This window comes from Lontra canadensis, unplaced genomic scaffold (genome assembly GCF_010015895.1).
Source record: "Lontra canadensis isolate GAN:19392208 unplaced genomic scaffold, GSC_riverotter_1.0 scaffold75, whole genome shotgun sequence".
Taxonomy (NCBI): domain Eukaryota; kingdom Metazoa; phylum Chordata; class Mammalia; order Carnivora; family Mustelidae; genus Lontra; species Lontra canadensis.
Window position 1 is genome coordinate 7988652 of NW_022631069.1, and position 20507 is coordinate 8009158.

Sequence of the window (20507 nt, forward strand, 5' to 3'; positions counted from 1 at the left end):
ATTAAAAAAAAAAAAAAGCAGATAGGAAAAACAATATTCGTACGTGAACATATGTTTACACAGGAATTTTAGCGAACTGGTAACTATTATTTTTGCCTTTATATTTTTTACTTGAGCTGTATTTTTTTATGTGACCTGTTATTTCTTTTTATAATGTATTACTTGTTTAGTTAAGAACAATGAGTTCTTTTTTTTTTAAAGATTTTATTTATTTATTTGACAGAGGTCACAAGTAGGCAGAGAGAGAGAGAGAGGGAGGGATGAGAAAGCAGGTTCCCTCCTGAGCAGAGAGCCTGATGCGGGGCTTGATTCCAGTACGCTGGGATCATGACCCAAGCTGAAGGCGGAGGCCTCAACCCACTGAGCCACCCAGGCACCCCAAAACAATGAGTTTTTTAAAAACAGCATGACTAGAAAGATATTCAAGGATTACTTTAATTATATTTTGAATAGAAAAATAATTATATAAAAAACTAGTAAAAATTACTTAATGCTTTCCTGAAAAGCAGTTTACTTTCTGTCAGGGCACAAAACTAGAATCTCCCTACTTCTCTCTTCAGTGGAGATCTATATCCTAACAAATCTATTGAAAAATCTTTTCCACCAGATGGTTATTACTAATTAAAGTCTTACTGGTACTAATTTATCACAATACTTAGTGTGAGGAGAAAATAGATTAAATAAGAATAAAATGGAAATATTTTGAAGTTTTACAAACACAAAAGTCTATCACACTCTTAATTTTTCAATCATTTATAGTAATCTCATATAACATTTAGTTAAAACACAATATCCTCCTTAGATGGACTATACATTTAAATTAATTCTAAGTTTTTCATATGGCTTCAGGGTTCAGAAAACAAAGCAGTAGGCAGGGCGGGTGGTAAGGCAGTACCCAAGCAATTATAAGGCTTGACCGAAGGTCTAAAGTCGTAATGAGTTAATGCTCAAACACATGTTGTCATTTGTTTGCTGCTGTGATTCTGAGTAAAGGACCCAGTTTTGTGTATATTCAGAAAGTGTTTAAATTCTGCACCACAGAATAAAATTTCCAACCTGGTTAAATGGTAAGCCTCAACAGACAAAATCACATGTGAGATGCGAATTTTTTAAAACATACCATCCAAAAAAAAAAAAAAAAAGGAATATTACCATGAGGGAAAGCAGATGGTTTTTCAAATCACTAAATAAAAAACCACAACCCAAAGCACGGGGAACCTCTGCAATGAGCCCAAGTTAACTGTGGTGACTACTCAACTCCAAGAGAGGCTACTCCTAGAAAACAGACCTGTCTGAACAGCCTAGGTAGAGTAACGTTTATTATATTTATTATGATTAGCCTTCACCCTAGTGGTGAGTGTAGTACTCTCAGGAGGGATTTTTCATTACAAAGGTAAATAAACTCTTCCAGAACACTTAGAGCATTTGAAAGTCTCACTCAAGAGTGTGTCTTAAAAAAGAAAACTAGCTCATATAATTATAGTAGGGTCAGAATCAACATTTAAAGATTTTAGTAATGGTGTGAGCACTTAAATTTAAAGGTGAAACTACCTAAGAAAAGTTAGCCCTATTTTTTTTTAAAAAAGAGTTTATTTATTTGTCAGAGAAAGAGGGCAAAAGCAGAGGGAACAGCAGGCAGAGGGAGAAACACGCTCCTCCCTAAGAAAGGAGCCCAATGCGGGATTCGATCCCAGGATCCGGGATCATGACCTGAGCCGAAGGCAGACACTTAACTAACTGAACCTTCCGGCATCCCAAAATTAGCTTTATTTTTAAAAAACAAAAGATTTCTACTTTGAAAACCAAAGCACAATTCTTTTGCAATGTTTAATGGTTTTCCATAAGGAAACCTGCTTCGATCTAGCAAAAACATTAGATTAAAATTTTGTAAAAATCAGGTGCTAATTCACAGATATTGCCTAATATAATAACTATTCTGATATATTTTGAACCTTATGAGACTCCAAGACTCAGAAAAATGTATGAAAAACTCTAAAGACAATATATAAAGGAATTCTATAAAAACAAGCAGAAATAACATAGTAGAGCATACCTAAAATAAGTACTTACCAGAAACATTAAAAAGAGAATATATTTTAAAAGGAAAAAAAGTTAGATTGCAAACAGAGTTTATGTCCAAGATACTGCAATCGATAAACCAGAGATTAAAAGGCATATTTGACAGAAATGTTGTGGTTCCAAATATTCCAGAAAGCTCACATCCCAATAGCTTTTTTTCTTTACTTTGCAACTGTGAAGTGCTTTTAGAGTTCTGAATCACTCCTAGGCACTAAGTTCTCAAGCCTAAAATTGTAACTCCTCAAAAATCTGTATTATTGGAGTCTAGTTAAAATACATATGCTTGTCTTCTAAAAAACAAAGAACAAAAAACCCAGCCAAACTTAACTGTAACTTGTAATTGGAAAAATATACAGATACATTTACTTACTTAATGGAACACTTTGTATTTCCAGATATAAAAGCACAACAGTACAAAGTTACAGTAACCAAAATCTAGTAGCAACATCAGAATAGGCAAATAGGGAAAATCTTAAAAAAAAAACAACAACAACAAAAAAAAACAAGCATGTAAAGTATTCCAATTCTTTTTTAAATTTTATTTTCTTTTTAAGATTTTATTTATTTGTTTGAGAGTGAGTGAGTGAGAGCATGAGAGAGGAGAAGGTCAAAGGGAGAAGCAGACTCCCCATGTACAAGGAAGCCCGATGCGGGACTCGATCCCAGGACTCCAGGATCATGATCTGAGCCGAAGGCAGTTGCCCAACCAAATGAGCCACCCAGGTGCCCCAGTATTCCAATTCTTAAATGACCCCAACAATTCTCACACAAACAGGAATTTATGATACAGAAAAATACAAGCAAACAAAGATGTATGCCAACAGCAAAAAACAAAAAACCAGGAAACAAAAGGTCTTTCAATAGAAGAATGGATAAATTACTGCACATCATTAATGAACCGTGGTTGTCCTTGGAAAAGGGGCTTTCATACTCTAAGCTATACATACCAAAAAAATTTAAATGTACAGAATAATATAATTCTACTTCTTGGAATTTATCCTAAGGAAATAACTGAGAATGCATGGAACAATTCAACTACAATGATAGATCAGAGCTTTGGTAATTAAAAAAACCCCTTAAAAGTACAAGTAATCACTTAAAGAAATGATGGCAAATTCATATAATGGGAGACGCACTGATAATTATCTTTAAATATTATTAAAGTATGCTCATTTTCACAAAAAATTCACAATATTTTTTTCAAAGGGAGATGAAATATTATGCATCTGATCTCATTTTTTAAAAGAAAAAATAAATACGCATTGAAAACCCCTGGGAAGGTTGTATACCAAAATATTAATAGGCTAAGGGGTAAAAAAAATTTTTTTTAAGCTTATTGCATATATTCTCATCAGGGGCAATGTTACTCCCATAGGGGTGAAAATTGGCTACTGAGGGGGGGGAAAAAAAAAGAAAGAAAGAAAGAAAAAGAAAGGAAAAAAAGAAAAGGAAAACTCTTAGCATATAAAAAACAAATTAACAAACAATACCTAAACATAGAGTATATCTGTGCTATTAAAATTTCATGGGGGTACAATTAAGAAAAAATTGCTAAAGACTGGGGCAGGGTAAGCAGGCAATAATGCTAAAAAGTTTGACAAACACTTCTTCATTAGTACTCTCAATTTTTCTACAATGAACCTGGTATTACTTGAGTTTGTTTTCTTTTTTAAAGATTTTATTTATTGGTCAGAGAGAGAGAAAGAAAGCAAGAGCGCGAGCAAGCACGTGCACAGGTGCGTGCAGGTGCGCACAGGGACGCGGGAGCACAATAAGTGGGGAGTGGCAGGCAGAGGTAGAAGTAGGCTCCCTGCTGAGCAGGGAGCCAGATATGGGACCTGGGATCAAGACCTGAGCTGAAGGCAGGTGCTTAACCAACTGAGTCACCCAAGTGTCCCAGTATTATGTGAGTTTGGATAGTAATATATATACACTGAACTAATTACAAAGGGATATACAATGAAAGTTGAGACACAGCATTAATTTTCATTTTTAAATATCAAATTTATTGTATAGTCCTTTAAGTCTTTAAAAATACAATACAGACTATTTGTTAAATACAATACTAAAATGAAAGTATAAAGAAAATGAGAACGTACTGCATCAGAATCATCTGGGATCATTTGGAGAAGTAAACTACAGATTCTGCAGTAAACTAAATCAAATGAAAAGTAAACTACCTTTACTAAAAAGTAATCTACATTACTACAGACCTAATAAAATCAAAATTTCTATGAATGGGGCTAGTGGCTTTTATTCAATGAGGCATACTTGTATCATCATACTGCTCCCATGGAAATATGTAATACCAATATGTTTTAATTTGGTCTAAGGGATTTTTAAAATTATGTACTGAAGTGATAAAATAAACTAAGAGCCTGGAAATCTAGAAATCCCTACTAAACTCTTTTCCTTTAAGGAACTTGAAGATTCACATTTCTTCACAAACTATCAAACACCCTATTACTCACTGTCTCTACTGGGCACAAAGCACTGTGAAGAATATAAAAGATAAAAGTAATATTTGTAAATTTTGCCACTAAAATAAACTCACTTTAGTTAAATCTGCAAATCCAGCATTAACCACTGGCTTTCTCAAGGCACCATCAGTCACAAAGAAACAGTTTCTAATCTTATGATGCAAATTAAACCAATAAGGAACAAAAGTCACTGTTGGATAATAATAACTAAGATGCAGTCAGCTACACTCAATTCTCTAGTTAATATACTTTGTTGGAACATCAGCCTTAAAATACCCAGAATTCAAAATTTTGCCTGGACCAAATTAAACATCTCCAGTGTTAAATACTATGGCTTAAAACATTAAGCCACCAATACCAAGATTTATTGCATACATAAATAATGAAACTTCCTAAGTGCATAGCTAATAGTTCTATTTAAGGGAGGAGAATACACAGAGAATAGTCAAAGTAGTAGATGCAAAGTGTCAGATACTGCTCCAGGCCATAGCAATCTTCTCCAAATTCTTCCAGACATCAATGCCACCTTTTGGTGGTGGTAATAATCCTTACAGTGGCAGCAATAATATTTAAGCACTTTCTGTATGCCAGATACACTTATTTAGTCCTCAAATACGTCTAAGAAATAGGTACTGTTCTTTTTCCATTTTACAGATGAAAAGACTGAGAAATAAGAAGAGCTGGTAGGTACTATGGCAATCTTTCACTGAGTGTTTTTCCAAATATTCTGTGAGATTTGGCACATCATCTGTATGAATAAATTAAAATCTTATAATTAAATAACTATCCATAAAAGAGCATAAAAATGAATGTAACTGAGGCAAACCTGAGTTAGAAGAATGGAACAAAAATTTTCCAAGTCATCACATCAAGTAGTACAATGCTTTTCCAGTTTTTTTCTCATTCCTTACACCCAAAAAAGGACAACTTAATTTTGCTTGTTTTGTTTTAAAGTACAGATTTTATCATTATATACAATTCCATCTCAGAATGCATCCTGTTTATTAATTCATTTATAAAGCCTTTAAACTAATTTTATCCCTTAAGACTCTTCATCTTTAAAAATTTCATTCAATTTCGGGGTGCCTGGGTGGCCCAGATGGTTGAGCATCTCCCTTTGGCTCAGGTCACGATCCCAGGGTCCTGGGATCGAGCCCCACATTGGGCTCCCTGACAGGGAGGCTTCTCCCTCTCCCTCTGCGGCTCCCCCTGCTTGTGCTCTCTAACTATCTCTGTCAAGTAAATAAATAAAAGCTTAAAAAAATAAAAAATAAAAATTTCATTAAATTTCATTTCACATTTATAATGAACTCATTTAAATTATAAAATATATGAATGATGTATAAAAATTCAGAAAATAAAGGTTCAAAGAAAAAAAATAAAGACCACCTATAACCCCAAATTGAAGATAACAACTTTAGTCTTTTGGTATTTCCTTTTAGCCTATACATGAATAGGCATTCTGTAAAACTAAGAAGTGATATTATATAAACATTAGTAATGTTTATTTCTCTCTTAACAATACAGCACTTCTTAAAAATAGTACAGACAAATACAATTATGATTGATTTTCTACAAAACATTTGGGCTTACTGGACTTAAAAAGTAGTTTGTTATACTGAGAAAATTAACCGTGGTGGAGAGGAAATGGCTGGTCCTTGAGAGAAAGAGCTCTCTCTCTTCCAAGTATTTGATTATTTTTAAAAAATCATTTTTAAATTTCACTGATTAAATAAATAAGCATTTTCTTTTCGTTACTGAAAAACTTCACACATCCATCTTCAGCACATCAAAACATCAAAAACATGGTTATGGAAGTGTTATGGCTACAAAAGATCAAAACCCAGTACATGGAACCTAAGCAGAGCCAGCTAAGAACACCACAACCACAAAGCGATGATTCTTTATATCCAGTGTCGAAGGCCTATTGCTTACATACCCATGCAAGCAGATGGTACTGAGTAGTGACACAATCTCAAGCTTGTTCTACTGACGACAGTAGTCCAAGTCTAAAGCATAACGGGAATAGCAGAATGAATACATCATCTAAAACCCCACTTCATTCAAAACTCATGGTTTTACTTGCAGATTTGGTTGGTTCTTAGAATTATAATGCTGTCATATTCCAGTGTGAAAATTATGACACTGGAGTACTATAAGAAGTCAATGAATATTTATTTAAAATTCAAAGGGATGTTTTACAATGGCATTTGTCCTAAGTGAGAAACTCTACTCAAAAGACACAAAATGTTTTCTAAGAGAGAGTACTATTTGACCAATTTTGAGTTACTCAAATTTCAACCTTACCATTTGAATGTAAAAGAAACACCATCAAAATAACCTACCATCTGAAATTCTAAACAAAGGTGGGTCTGAGACATAAGATTCACCTTCTAAACTCATTTGCCCATCGTTTTTCTTAATCTGATATTCTCAAATAATTAAATTAATAAATGTTTCACCCATAATTTTCAGATATACACATCTATAGATCTGTTACTTGACTTTATACGCAAAACAATTTCCTAAAGCATGAAAATGTCAATCAAGGAGTCATGTATGCCCTTACTAAACAGACTATATGATTAGATTAAAGAGCAGCAGAATGTACAGTAAAGCAGTCTAAAAGTTGTCATATAGGAATCTAGCAAAAAAATCCAAAATAACAAAAAGCATTTCAAGGATACCAAGAACCAAAATATCATACAAACTTACCTTTTATACACCTTTCATAACCTTAGTCTCAGACAACTGGAAACATATTTTAAAATATGTTCCTTCTTCACAAAGACAACCCTGTTCATTCTATTTGGATTTACTGTACTGTACTCCCAACTCAAACCAACAAGACACAGATCCCATATTCCATGAAATAATGATACTGCCACACATGATTAAGATTCATCATATCCTCTCTGAAGGTCCTGTAGGCCACCATATCTGACCTAAGTGTTCTTTTTACTTGTTCAACATTAATTTATCTCATAGCCCACACTTCATCAATTTCATTTGTTTTTGTGAAAATAAGTTTCTTTTCCAGTCTATTATAGCAACTTCCACGTATTATCCATTCTCCTACAGTTAATCCTGTATCATAATCCTTTCCCTTTTGAGACCTTCCACTAAAATAGCTTCTTTTACTCTTTAGATTACCTGAATCTGCTTTCAACCTTTAGGCATCCATTCCTATTAGGTATGCATTTGAAAGAACTCTAAACTTAAATTTATTAGAATATTAATTCATTTGAAGGATTAGAAGAAGCTTTATAAATAAGTAATTCAGAGATTTCATACTGCCTAAGTATGCCCTCCCACACCACTGAAACAGTCTGAGATTAGGTGGACAACTTATGTTGGCTACATAAACATTTTCATTACTGTTTTTCCACCACCTCAGTTCAGAAAACCATTGTAAATTTTTAAGTTAAAAAAAATTAAGAGACACAGAACCAAAAGATGGTATCTTGAATGTGAATACAAGAGATGGTATCTCGACTGTCTAAAAATCTAAAAACATTACAAACTGTCAATTAAAATCTAACTGAAAATTACACTTTCCAAGTTTGTGGTCTTTTATTTCCCTCAGGATTTGTACTCTGTGATTGATTTAAATGACTTACACCTCATGGGTGGGTAGGGGGGTGAATTTTACAGGAAAAAAAAAAAAGTGAAGCCAATTATTTCTGAGTAATTTTCTAGACTCATTTAGAAGAAAAATGATGTGTTATATTGAAGAAATGATTATAAGGATATCGGGATTTCAGCTACTCATTCATGTTTGGATATAAGCAAGATACAAGTATTTATTGACCACCTATTGTGTGCTTTGTAATGCGGTAGGTCCCTTCTGGAAGTTTGGTGTCAGCATTATGTTTTATCATTACAGTTTGTTAATTTTTATAAATTATGTAATTACTTTGAGTTTTATCATCTGTAAAAAATGAACAATATCTATTTTTCTGATTTGCTGTACAGATTAAATGAGATGTAGTAACTTCACCTTCAAAAAAATATTACTTCCCTTCTCTCTGTAGGTCCCTCTACAGATTAGGACATTGATCAGTGGTTTTCAACCTTACTATGAAAAATCTCTTTTCTCCACAGATTCAACATCTTTATAGACTTTTGTCTATTAGTTGCACTGACATTTAATTAACTGGATAAGAAGAGCTAATCAGAAATCTCAAAACTGTCAAAGACATAGATATTAATGAAACTCAATGTTAGGTTCTTGAGGTACCAGCATGATGTCTTATTTCATTAACAGCTTGCAAATCACAATATATGATAATGATTTGTGATAATTAGCCACAAAGATCTGAGTTGATATAATTATTGGTCAAAGCAAAGATATATAATATTTTACCTTTAAATCTATTGTGAGAACATATATAATTTTCATTAGGCTTTTTACAATACTGAGAATAATTAATTCCTTTCTCTGCAGACCACTGAGAGAAACATAATTTATGTATCATGTTAGTGATTTTGTCTAGAGAAACTACTGGTTACCCTACTGATTTAAGCCAGTATCACCAGTAACACCAACTTTAAATTCAAAAGTTACACGTTATTTATCCATAAAGGTAAGTATGTAGTGATATCCTGGGTCTTCCTTTTGTATTTATAGGAACAAAACCCAAGTGCTTCACCAAAGACCTATGTTGATTTGTCTCCGGGCAACCCCATTTACCAGTCTCTTCTCAGCTTATCAGGACGGCTTTCTCAACTACAACGTGGGGCTTCTAACTTAAGGGCTTTTGTACTAACTGGGCCCGCTGCCTGGTTCACTCTTCCAGCAGATCATACATCTAGCTTTTTGTCATTCAGGTCTCAAAACAAGTATTAACAGCTGAGTCTTCCCTCAACACTCAATCTAAAGCTTCTTCATGGCATTTGTGACTTCTGAAATTATCTTGTTCACTTATTTACCATCTCTCCACCACCACCAAACCCCACTTGTATAAAGAGTTCCATGACAGCAAGTCTTATTCATTGCTCTATCTCTAGTTCCTAGAACGGTACGAGGCACCCAATAATCAAGCAATAACTATTTGTTGGATCACTAACCAAAATGTTTAAGAATGTTTTGGGGAAAAACCGATTTCTTAGTCAACAACGTATATTTAGCATTCAAAATTGCTAACCCAAAGGAAGTAAGAAAAAATGTTTTTGACTAAAAGAATAAGAAAAATGTATACAACATTCTATTCAACAAGTGAGCTTCATTTTCTTTTATTTCTATCCTTTTGGATAGACTATGAAAATCTATTAATGTTTCATACACTTCGTATGTCACCTCATATAAAAAGAAAATGAATATTTTTATTTCAGTTTTACTGAGGCATGTAATGTATAAAATTGTGAATTTTCTTATAATTGTATGCCATGGACTAACAGCCACTCAATCTAATACCTTATTTTTCCTGCCAAGATGCAAGCAGGACAGCTTCTAAGAATGTAAAACATACTGACTGGGAAGCCAGAGTTGCAGTAACAGTGACAGTGCCAGAAAGGCCCAAACCAGGGAAGCTCTTGCTCTCAGCTATGAGGGGAACAAGGGAACAACAGAGTGATCAGACCCAGGGGAATAACTGTAGCTCTGATTCCTGTTAACAAACAGAAATATCTTCAAACCAAATCAAAAGAGATTCAACTGGAATCTTATAGTTCAAGACATTAAATATCTGTTTTGAATACCTGAGGTCTCTTTAGCAAATGAAGTATCATTCAGTTGACAAGATATGGGCTTTTGCAGTTTCACATAAGAAAAGCACAGTATTTGTAGTAAGTAACACACACAACCCCAATACTATGTGCTACATTTGCTTACTAACTTAAAATATTTTTAAGAATACTTTTAAAAGCAAGAGATTTAAATGAAAATAACTAATAATAAAGATTTTCTTTCTGAGTTTGGAAAATATTTGAAAACTAAAAGAAACATTAAAGAAAGATAAAACAACTCACTAGTTTAAAAAATGCAAACACCTTGAAAGTATCACAAACCCACGTATACTTTTTAAAAATCGGGTGTTGCTTCTTTTCTCAACTGGCAGTATTAAAGGAAGACAGCAACCAGAAAATTCACAACCCATGTGAGTTTACTTACCAGGCACAAAGAAACATTAATATCAGTCTGTAGGCTAACCTGCTTGCTTATTATTCAGCCAAGGGGAAAGTACAATTTAGCATGGAGCTAGAGCCAGGTACCAAAATGACTAAGAATGGCACACGTAAACTTTTTTTTTTTTAATTAAGAAACTAAAGAGGAGAGAAGTATTAAACGTAGGATTTCCTCTGAAGATCACATACTCAATTTTCTATTTTTCATTGCTCCATATTTCACTGGCAATATTCTAAGCTGCTTAACAAGAAGCCTCTATTTCACTTTTCATCACTTCTGCTCACATAGCTGATGCTTCCAAAGTCCAGTGCATGGACAAATGCTCAAAAACACATGCAGAATTTAACCTTACAGTGAAGTATTTTAAGATAATACCTCCAGAAATAGAATGTCTAAAACTGAGGAGTCTTTGTTAACAACTCAAAATGCTAAATAAATAACATTTCTGCAGACTATGCATTTGTCGAAGAGCATAAGCACATATTTTTCACAGATCAAATAATAGGAATCTTTTACCCTTCAATTAAAAAAAAAAGTAGCAACAACCGAAGGACAGCTAGTCCTATTTTCTCAGTGGTTCCTAACTCCATGTGGCCTATCCCTTAGGCTCAGACTATTTCTTTTGAATTTCATCTCCAAACTGAGTACACTTAAAGACCCAGAGACTTTGACAATGACTCCCAGCAACTCTCCCCAAAACCTACCCTCTTGTTATTAAGCCAGTCTCCTTGCCCTCAGTCTCTTTCTTCCTCGATTCACTCATACTTTGTAGCCAAATTCATCTTCAAAAAGATGAATGCTCTGACTAGGTCATTTTCCTTATGTCAAAACTTCTTGTGCTCTTGAATAAAAGTCTATATTTCTCAACCTAGCATTCGATGACTTCTACAGTCTAGCCCAACAAATCTTTATAGTCTTATCACCATATTTTCTAATTATACAAGTTCAGGCTTCTGTCAAATCAATCCCCTGTCCTTCAACTTGTCCTGAACTTTCTATCTTGGCTCATGCCATTCCTACCATAAAGAATGTCTACCACTCCCCTCCAGCTGCCACTGCTCATTGCCTTTTGCATCCCTGCATTTATTCATGTAAACAAGGACACACAAATGATATCTGCCCTACCCCCCATAAGGGCAACCCCCACCCCAAATTTACAATAACTGGCTCTTATTAAATGCCTACTATGTGCCAAGCAGTCAGTTTTACATATTATTTCTAATCCTCTCAACAAAATCATGAAGTAGGTATTATTATTCTCCTTGTAAAGATGAGAAAGCCAAAGTTCAGAAACATCAAATATTATACTTAGTAAGTCATCACACATTATATACTGAGTATGTTGCCTCAAATCATAGACTTAGTAAGTGGCAAAGCAAGGACTTGAACCCAGGCTGCCTAAGTCCAGAGACATTGCTCTAAACCCTCTGTTGGTTGGTTTTGTTTTGTTCTGAACTATGTGACTACCCCCTTCATCTATCTGAAATCATTTAGTTTTACATGGTATCTCCACTTACTACATACTAAACAATAAGCTTTCTCATGTTTGCCAGTTTAGGAAAGGGAGAACATTAAAATGCTACTTCTTTCCAATAAAAGAACAGTGCTCAAATTGCAACTTCAAGGAATGTCTTTTTTTGTCACAAAGATTATTTTCACCTACAATATTTTCAAAGAAATTCATTCCAACCAACTTTTTCAAAGATGACTGCAAATTACCAATCATACACTATGATGGTTTTACAGATTATTAATAATAAGAGGATTTTGCAATTACCACCCATGTATTGTAACAGATATCTATCAAATTGGCAAAGATTGTAAAAACTGACCTACTCAATGCCATTGAAGGTGCAGTGAGACACACACTCTTATACACAGGGTAACCACCCTCTGATCCAGTTATCCCACTTCTGGGAATCTATCCTAAAGGAAGAAAAAAAAAACAGAGATGCAATCAAAGATAAATGTACAAAAATGTTTGCCCCAGTGTTATTTAAAATAGTAATATTATAAAGAATCAACCTAAAAGTCCCAAATTAGGAGACCAATATCCTGTTTAGAGAAAAACGCAGGCACAAAACAGTATATATAAAAATACAATTCCATTAAAAAAAAAATCTGTACATGCAAGGAAACAACTAGAAAAATGTATTTTAAAATGTCAGTAGTAATTATTTCTGGGTGATAGGTTTATAGATGATTTTCAATTTCTTCTTTACATTTATGTTCTTTTCAAAATTTGCCACAATGGAACATGAATTACTTTAAACAAGAAAAAAAAAATGTAAGCAGCTATAGTCACTGAAAATGATCCTGAACCTATAAAGGCATGTTACTTGGAAAAGAAACATTTCCCAGTGCAAGAAAATGTCAAACCTGCTTCGTTTCCACAACCTGTTAGCTCACACTTACTTTCAGACTGTGTAAAGAATGTCACCCAAAATTCAGTGGTATTCATGAAATTGCACAATGCTCACTATCTAAAAGTCAGCCAATGCTTCAACAGAAAGCACCACAATTAAATGAATTGTTTTATTGTATGTCTATTGAGAATAATAAATATCCAATTAATCCTAACTCAAAACATGCAAAAGGAAAAAACCAGAAAAAGTATTTTTGTTCTGCAAATTAACTATGTATACTCTTGTTGCCTTATAAGCCCAGCATAGTTAGGTCTGGAGTGGGGAGGAACTTGAAAATAAAGCTGGCAAGCTACCAATATTCACTAAAAATGCACATAGATGCATTTTTTTCTACATGCACATTTCTGTCCTAGGGCAGAGTTAACTTTAGTGGCAAAAGATGATTTTTATCAGCACAGAAAAAAAAATTAAGCTGTTCTACAAAAAAACAAAAGCACAACAACAAAGAAACCTTCTTATATTAAACACAGAATTAAAATTGCCAGCTGAACCAGGTGCGGGGGGGGAGGGGGGGGGGGGGGGGAGTCCCTACCTTTGGCATATATGCAGAACAGCAATTTGCCAAAACAAAAACAAAAGCAAAAACAAGTCTCGAATTGAAGTAAAACAGTCATTAAGCAAAAAATTCTTATTTTACTGTATTTTAAACCAGGAAACTTGTTTGCTTGTTAATACTAAAATGCTGTTAGAAAATAAAGTCGTGGGGGGGGGAATAGTATCACAGAAATAGTCGTTGAGTAAGTAAGAGAAAATTTAAAGTATTACATTGATGTTACTTAGAAAATGAGTATCATTCTATTTCCATTCTACCATGAAAATACAACATTTATTTATAAAACATATGTCAGGTTCTGGCAAACAAAATAAATTACTAGACTATAAATCCCTTATAATAGAAGCTGCAGTCTCACATCTCAGTTTCCATCAAAGAACCTAATATTGGGTCATGCGAACATCTGTTCAATGACTGAATCTGAAATCTATTAATAAAATCATGCAACGTTTTTACATGCATTCAATGGAATGGAAAAGGTAGATCAAAAGACATCAAAGATTTGGGATAGATACTGAAAACTACATAAAATCCAAAGATTAGTGTTAAATTTCAACTGCTAAAACAATAAAGTTATGGTTGCTTGCTTAATGTTTTATAATAAAGCCAACTTGTCTAGAACAGAATGAGCCCGTTTATAAATGAATTTTTAAATATCATTGAAAATACAGTGTATGCATTTACTCTTCAGATTATACATCTGACTGATCTGAAATGTTCAGTCTGCAATAGGAGATAATTTCCTACTCCTAACTTAGAATCTTACAAGCCACATTTGGGATTTGGCCAAAGAAACAACTGCACCCAGTTCTTTGTGCCTCTCTTACTTTTACACTTCTGTGGTTGATAACTAAACCACAGTTCTATCCTGAGCAAAGCTATTTCTCACAACCAGAATAAATGTGTACAGCACAGCACTGCAAACAACCATGAATGTTATAGGTATATGTACTTGTGAATTCAAAGTAACTTACTTCATGCTTTACTTAATCCAACAGTATCTTTTACCAATTACAGTGTATAGTTTAGCATATTCCTATTCTTATAAAATATGGACTAACTTAAATATATCCTAAAACCAAACACAGGGTTATATATTTAATTCCAAATTTGGTTGACGTTATCATTCTATAATTTGAACCAATCTCTAGCAATGGAGACTACATAGGCTAGAGACAGAAAACTGGGTATGCAAGAAATTTTTTTCCAGATTTATCTGGAATTAGCCTAAATAAATAAGTCATCTGTACCTTTATTAAAAAAAAAAAAAAAACAACCATTAACTTGTCTACTAACTGAAGTTTATTTCACGAAACACACCTAATCCTCTCTGCGCATATCATGTATTTCTGAAAACCATATTAAAACCATTATTTTTAGACTATTTACAAAAGTACATTATCTTTTGTTTCAACTCCACCTTAATCATCACACACAATTTTCCTTTTCTTATTGGTGCATGCAAGTACCTTCTACGTCTAAAAGGCCTATTTTCAAGTGTAAAGGAGAGCACCGCACAGTTCTCTGCTGAACTGCTTTGTTGATCAGTACATCATAAGCTAAGCTTATAGGTCCAATACTCTTCTGGATCATTTAACTTTGAAACAAACTGGCCTCTTAACCACTCATCTCAAAACTGTAAGAAGGGGACTGTAAAGAGTATATGAATCATTCAGTGTCCTTAACCACTATTAAAAAAATTCATAACCTGAATGGGGCAATATTATCTTTGTACATGAAAGACTGAAAAGCACAAGAAAACTACCACTTGTAATCCCCAAATTTCACGCACAGGAAAAGGGGGTGGCGGGTAGTGGATGCTTCATCTCAGCAACATAAGAAAGCTTAAATAATTTATGTTTAACACTAATCACTTCCATAGGATGTGAATTTGGCATTAAGTCATGCAGCAATATATGACATCAGAACGGACAGAAAATACTTGAAAATATGCCATAACTCTTTTTAAAATTAATGAGTTTAATCTGAAAAGGAACATCAGGAGGAAGTAAGATGATGTTCACAAATTTAAACTCACCACAACATTAATATATAAACACTTTATACAAATTTTTAAACTGAATTTCTAAAATAAGAGAATTTTACAACTGGGAACTTAAAGGTTATTTGAGGTTCAGTGAACATCTATCTGCTGGATCCCTAGCATGTGTCAGACACAGTGCTAGGTGCTTGCAGGTAACTCAATTATTCAACTCACTCACTTTAGAGATGGTGGAGTTCCCGGCTCCTGCCAAATCAAGCCATCTAAATTTCAGAACCAGAAATGCTGAGCAATGCCCTCACGGTAGTGAAATTTCTATCAAAACAGACCTGTATCATTCTCCCTTATAAACTAAATAAAATGTCAAAGATGCAATGCTAACCTTATTTAATAAGAGTCCCCGTGTTTTGAATAATTATAAAGAATTACAACAAAATTCAACTAAGTACTTAGTTGCATAATTTATTCCAAAGAACAAAACATGGGGCTGTCAGTTATAAGATTCTAAAGACATACAAAACAGAAATTAAATAAATACAGATATGATTTAAAAATTCCTTTGTAAAAAAAAAGAAATTATCAATATGAAAAATTAGATGCTTGATTGGAATGTCTATTTTATATAAAAGATCATCAGTCATATAATAACAAAGTTCATGGACGGTAGTAAACTTGGGCAAGGCTGTAAAGTTATTTGACTATTAGATTCTGAATTAGGACAGAATGTAGAAGTTCCTGAGGACAAAGACCCTGTCTAATTCATCTCTGTATCCCCAACAATTAGCACTCTATTTTTAAATGTTGGAGAGGTGAACTAACATAAGAACTCTAAACTCAAGCAATTGGAAAATTCAACCTAACATTCTAGAAGGTTTTTCTTTTATAACTCAAATGATTTCTTCAAGTATTAAATAATACTCAACTCAAGTCACATTGCCTTAAACTAGATCAAAAACTGTGGCTATCACTTTAACTAGTACAACATACCTCACTGAAGGAATTCACAGATACATCAAGAAGACAAGTAAATTCATACACTTTGATTCAGCAGTCCTTCCTCTGGAAATCAATCCCAAGAATACACGCCAAAAGAATATGTTGCATACACAAAAGTATTCACTTCATTGTAATTTTAGTAGGGGAAGCAGAAACTACCTAAAAGCCCAGCAACAGGTAGATGGACTATTTTGCAACATCCGAAAAAGGCTTAACATAAAGATTAGCCTCCTAATTGGTCTTCCTGCTTACACTCTTGGGCCACCCCAACTCCCCACCAAGCTGATTTCCACACAGCAGCCAGAAGGATTCTCACAAACTCTTCTACTTAAAATCTTCCAATAGTTGATTGGTAATTTCATTTGAAGTAAAATTCAAAGTTCTTACCATGACCTACAAGGCTCAGTTACTTCTCTAACCTAAAGCTCTCTCACTCCCTCTTGCTTACTGTCCTCTCAAAAGGCCAAGTACTCGGAGAGGATCTTTGCACTTGCAGTCCTCTCTGCCTATAATCTTTCCCAAGAGAGCACACCTAACTCACCTTCTGCAGAGATATACACCTAACTCACTTCCTTCAGGTCCCTGCTCCAGTCACATGTCTTCTCTCTTTCCCCTCACACTACTTTATCATCTAACATATTCTGCATTTATTTGGTTATGGCTCACCTCTCCTGATGAGAATATAAGCTCTCTGACAACAAGAACTTGATTTTATTCACACAATAGGCATTCAAAAAGCATTTGTTGAATTAGTATTAAATGTTGATACAATAATTATTAACTACATGAAAAATCATGCATATAAACAAGCTCAGAAGAGAACAGGAAAAATGAATAGTTTGATTTGTGAACGTTTTCAAGCTGATCATATTACTAAGGAGTTTGTACAATAAAAATTCTAAGTCTGTTGTGATTATGATTTTAGGCTGCCAAAAGTAACTACAACAATCTTATTTCCTTGGAAGCCATTAGTATATTAGCTTAAAACTGGCTGGTAGTAGTTATTAGTGACAAGTTTTCCTCATAAAATTGTAGTAACAATTACTCTTAAATCTTGTTCCTAGAGACCCAAAGTTTAGTCTGGTAAGTATCGACACTGTTATTCTTGAGGCCACACAGAAAGTGAACAAAGCCTTTTAAACAGTTTTAATATGGAACTGAATAATACTCAGGGATTCCAGTTTGCTTTTCAAACAGGTATCTATGCTTGGCTTCAGAGTGATCCTGAAACTGAATGCAAAATTTTGTGCATAAAAGTCTATTACTTTTTTTTTTCCTGAGGAGAGAGACTACATATTTCATCATAATCTCAAAGGTGTCAGTGGCCTAGAAAAGGTTAAGAATTACTATTTTATATTGGAAGTAAAGTAGAATATTCTAATGTAAGCCACCTCTCAAAAGGACAGAAGATACATAGTATCTAGCCACATCTTCGTAATCACTCAACTCATCCACAAAATATCAACTGCCTACCTTGTGCCAGGCAGGTGTGATCCTCAATACCTCACATCTAATCATATTTTGCAGTACATAATTGAAAATACCAAGGAAACAAGGTTCAGTGAAACACCAGACTAAAAAGTAATTTCAACCAATGCAAATATAATTTCGAAACAGAAAGTGTTACAAGAAATCATAGTAAAGACAGAAAGGGGCACCAGGCCTCATTTAGTGTTTATTATGTCAAAATACTGCAGATATCAATTACATCAAAAGGAAAGAAAAACTACACATACGCATGCCCGCCTCCACACACTGACAGGAAACCAGAAGAAAGTTTCCAAATCCTGTTTCCAGCAGCATCCCTTCTGAGACTGGGCCTGCAGAATGCTTTTGAAGGTAGGCGCCCCACGATAAAACTATAAGCTGCTACTTTACTCTTACTGTGATAAAAACAGAAAGAATCATCATCCCACACCCAGGAAGCAGAAAACTGTGGCCACCTGTAAGGCTGTGGCCCATTAACCTCCTGCCCTGATATTCCTTTTTTTCTCCTCCCTTCAAAGCAGTGACAAAACCATCTTCCCTCCCAAAAAAGGAATACATAACTCAATGTTAGTTCTTTTTTCCAAGAGGTTAAAAGGTCGTCCAAACTCCTGGCACTTAGCCCTGTGAGAAGATCTCATTTTTCGGGCACAAGTGTCTTCCCTCACCTTCTCCCCGTAGCAGTAGATTACACAATTCCGCTGAAGACACGGTCCTTAACTTACTGACGGGGACAAGCGACACTCCTACCAGCCCCAGTCTGAAGGAAGCCAACACGGTGACCCCTTCCCTAGCAAAATTCAGGGAAGCAGCAGAGACCCAAGAAGAGCAACGCTGAAAAGGCGAACACATGGCAAGCTACGGAAGACGTGAGGGAAAGAGGGCGGGAAAGGGGCTGGGAGGTGGAGTGGTATGTAGCGATGTCAGCCCTCTGCACTGGGGGAATAAAGGAAGGAGAGGGAGACCCTGACCCTGACAGAAGTGAAGGCAGAGAGAACAACCCTCCCGTGTACCCGCACCTTCTCTAGCACAGGAGGGCAGAAAATTCTCCCAACCCTCCAGCCCCCTCTTCGCGTGACCCTCAATGGGAGAGCTGGGTTTGCGGGAAGGTCTGACCCTACTCTGGGGACATGCAAGAAGGGGGAAAAGGCAGTGATGTCCAGTCCTCTGCATCTCTCGGACAGTGAGTGGCGAGGGCACTGTGTCCGAGGAGACGGCGAGGGAAACAGGCTTGTACCATGACACCTCGGGGAGTTGGGAGGGTGGGGGGACACAATGTCCTCTTTCTCTCCCACACCCGGCCCGGGCCCCTCCCGTCCGTCTCCCGCAGGCCCAGCCACAATCGACCGGCTCGGTCCGCGGGCGTGGTTGGCTCTGGCTCTGGCCCTGGCGGCGGCGACAGGGCCTCCCGGAGCCCCGGCCCCTCCCGCCGGCCAGGCCCCCGGGCCGCCGCCCCGGACACCGAGGGAACGCGGAGGAGGAAGGGGGAGCCAGGGGACTGACCGGCGACATGAGCCGCCTCAGCCCTGGCTCGGCCGACCCGCGCCCCCAGCTCCCTCTGGGGCCGACTCGGGCTCCCCGCCCCTCACTCACCCCCCCGGTCCGGCGCCTCCTCCACCTCCTCCTCCACCTCCTCCCTCCTCTCGGCCGTGGCTCCTGCTCCGGCTCTGCGCGGCGACGACGGCGGCGGCAGCAGCGGCGGCGGCGGCCTCGAGAGCGGCGGCGGCGGCGGCGGCGGCGGCGGCGCCTCCAGAACGCGCACGCACGCAGCACGCAGGCTCCGCCTCCAGTTCCGCTCCGCCCCTCCGAGTCCGCGCTGGCAAGCCTTCGGCCCCGCCTTCCCCGCGGCTTTCCGGAGTCCGCTTAAAGGAGCCGCGCTGAAGAGGATGGTGAGAACTGAGAAGCTCGTGGGAGGAGCGGGGTTTGGGGGCCTTGCGGAGGGCTGGGTGGGAGGCTGCCTAAGGCGAGAAACGAAATGAGGAAGGTTCCGAAAATTCAGGAGGAATAAAATTTTGGAGGGAATGAAATCATTCAACAAGTGCTAATTGAGCACCTAGTAAGTGCCAGACGCTGTTCTGGGTTCAGGGGATAACCCCATAGGCAAGCAGAGGTCCTCGTGACGCTTGAATTCTGGTGGGGTGGGAGAGAAGAGACAGAGAACAAACAAGTAAACAGTAATTTCAGGTAGTGATAAGTTGTGTGAAGAAAAATAAAGCCAGGAATGGGGTGACTTTATAGCTGGCCAGATACTGCCCCGCAGAGGAGACCTTTGAGCACCTATCATATACATAGGATAGGAAGGAATGAGCCTAGCAAATACCAAGGGTGTGTGTGTTGGTGACAGGGCAGATAGTAGGGG

At 36.5% G+C, this 20507-nt stretch overlaps 1 protein-coding gene across 2 annotated transcripts in view; it reads right to left on the minus strand.

The window, feature by feature from the left end:
- Positions 1–19827, minus strand: part of RAP1A (RAP1A, member of RAS oncogene family) — a 77045-nt gene extending 57218 nt beyond the window's left edge. Inside the window, exons 1-3 of one of the 2 annotated variants that reach the window (XM_032881451.1) lie at positions 19742–19827; positions 12519–12612; positions 6499–6568 (exon numbers count right to left, since the gene is read on the minus strand). The gene's annotated coding sequence lies outside the window, so the exon portion shown is untranslated. The remainder of the gene's footprint in view (positions 1–6498; positions 6569–12518; positions 12613–19741) is intronic. The other variant, XM_032881450.1, reaches the window with a different exon arrangement.
- Positions 19828–20507: the final 680 nt, after the last annotated feature.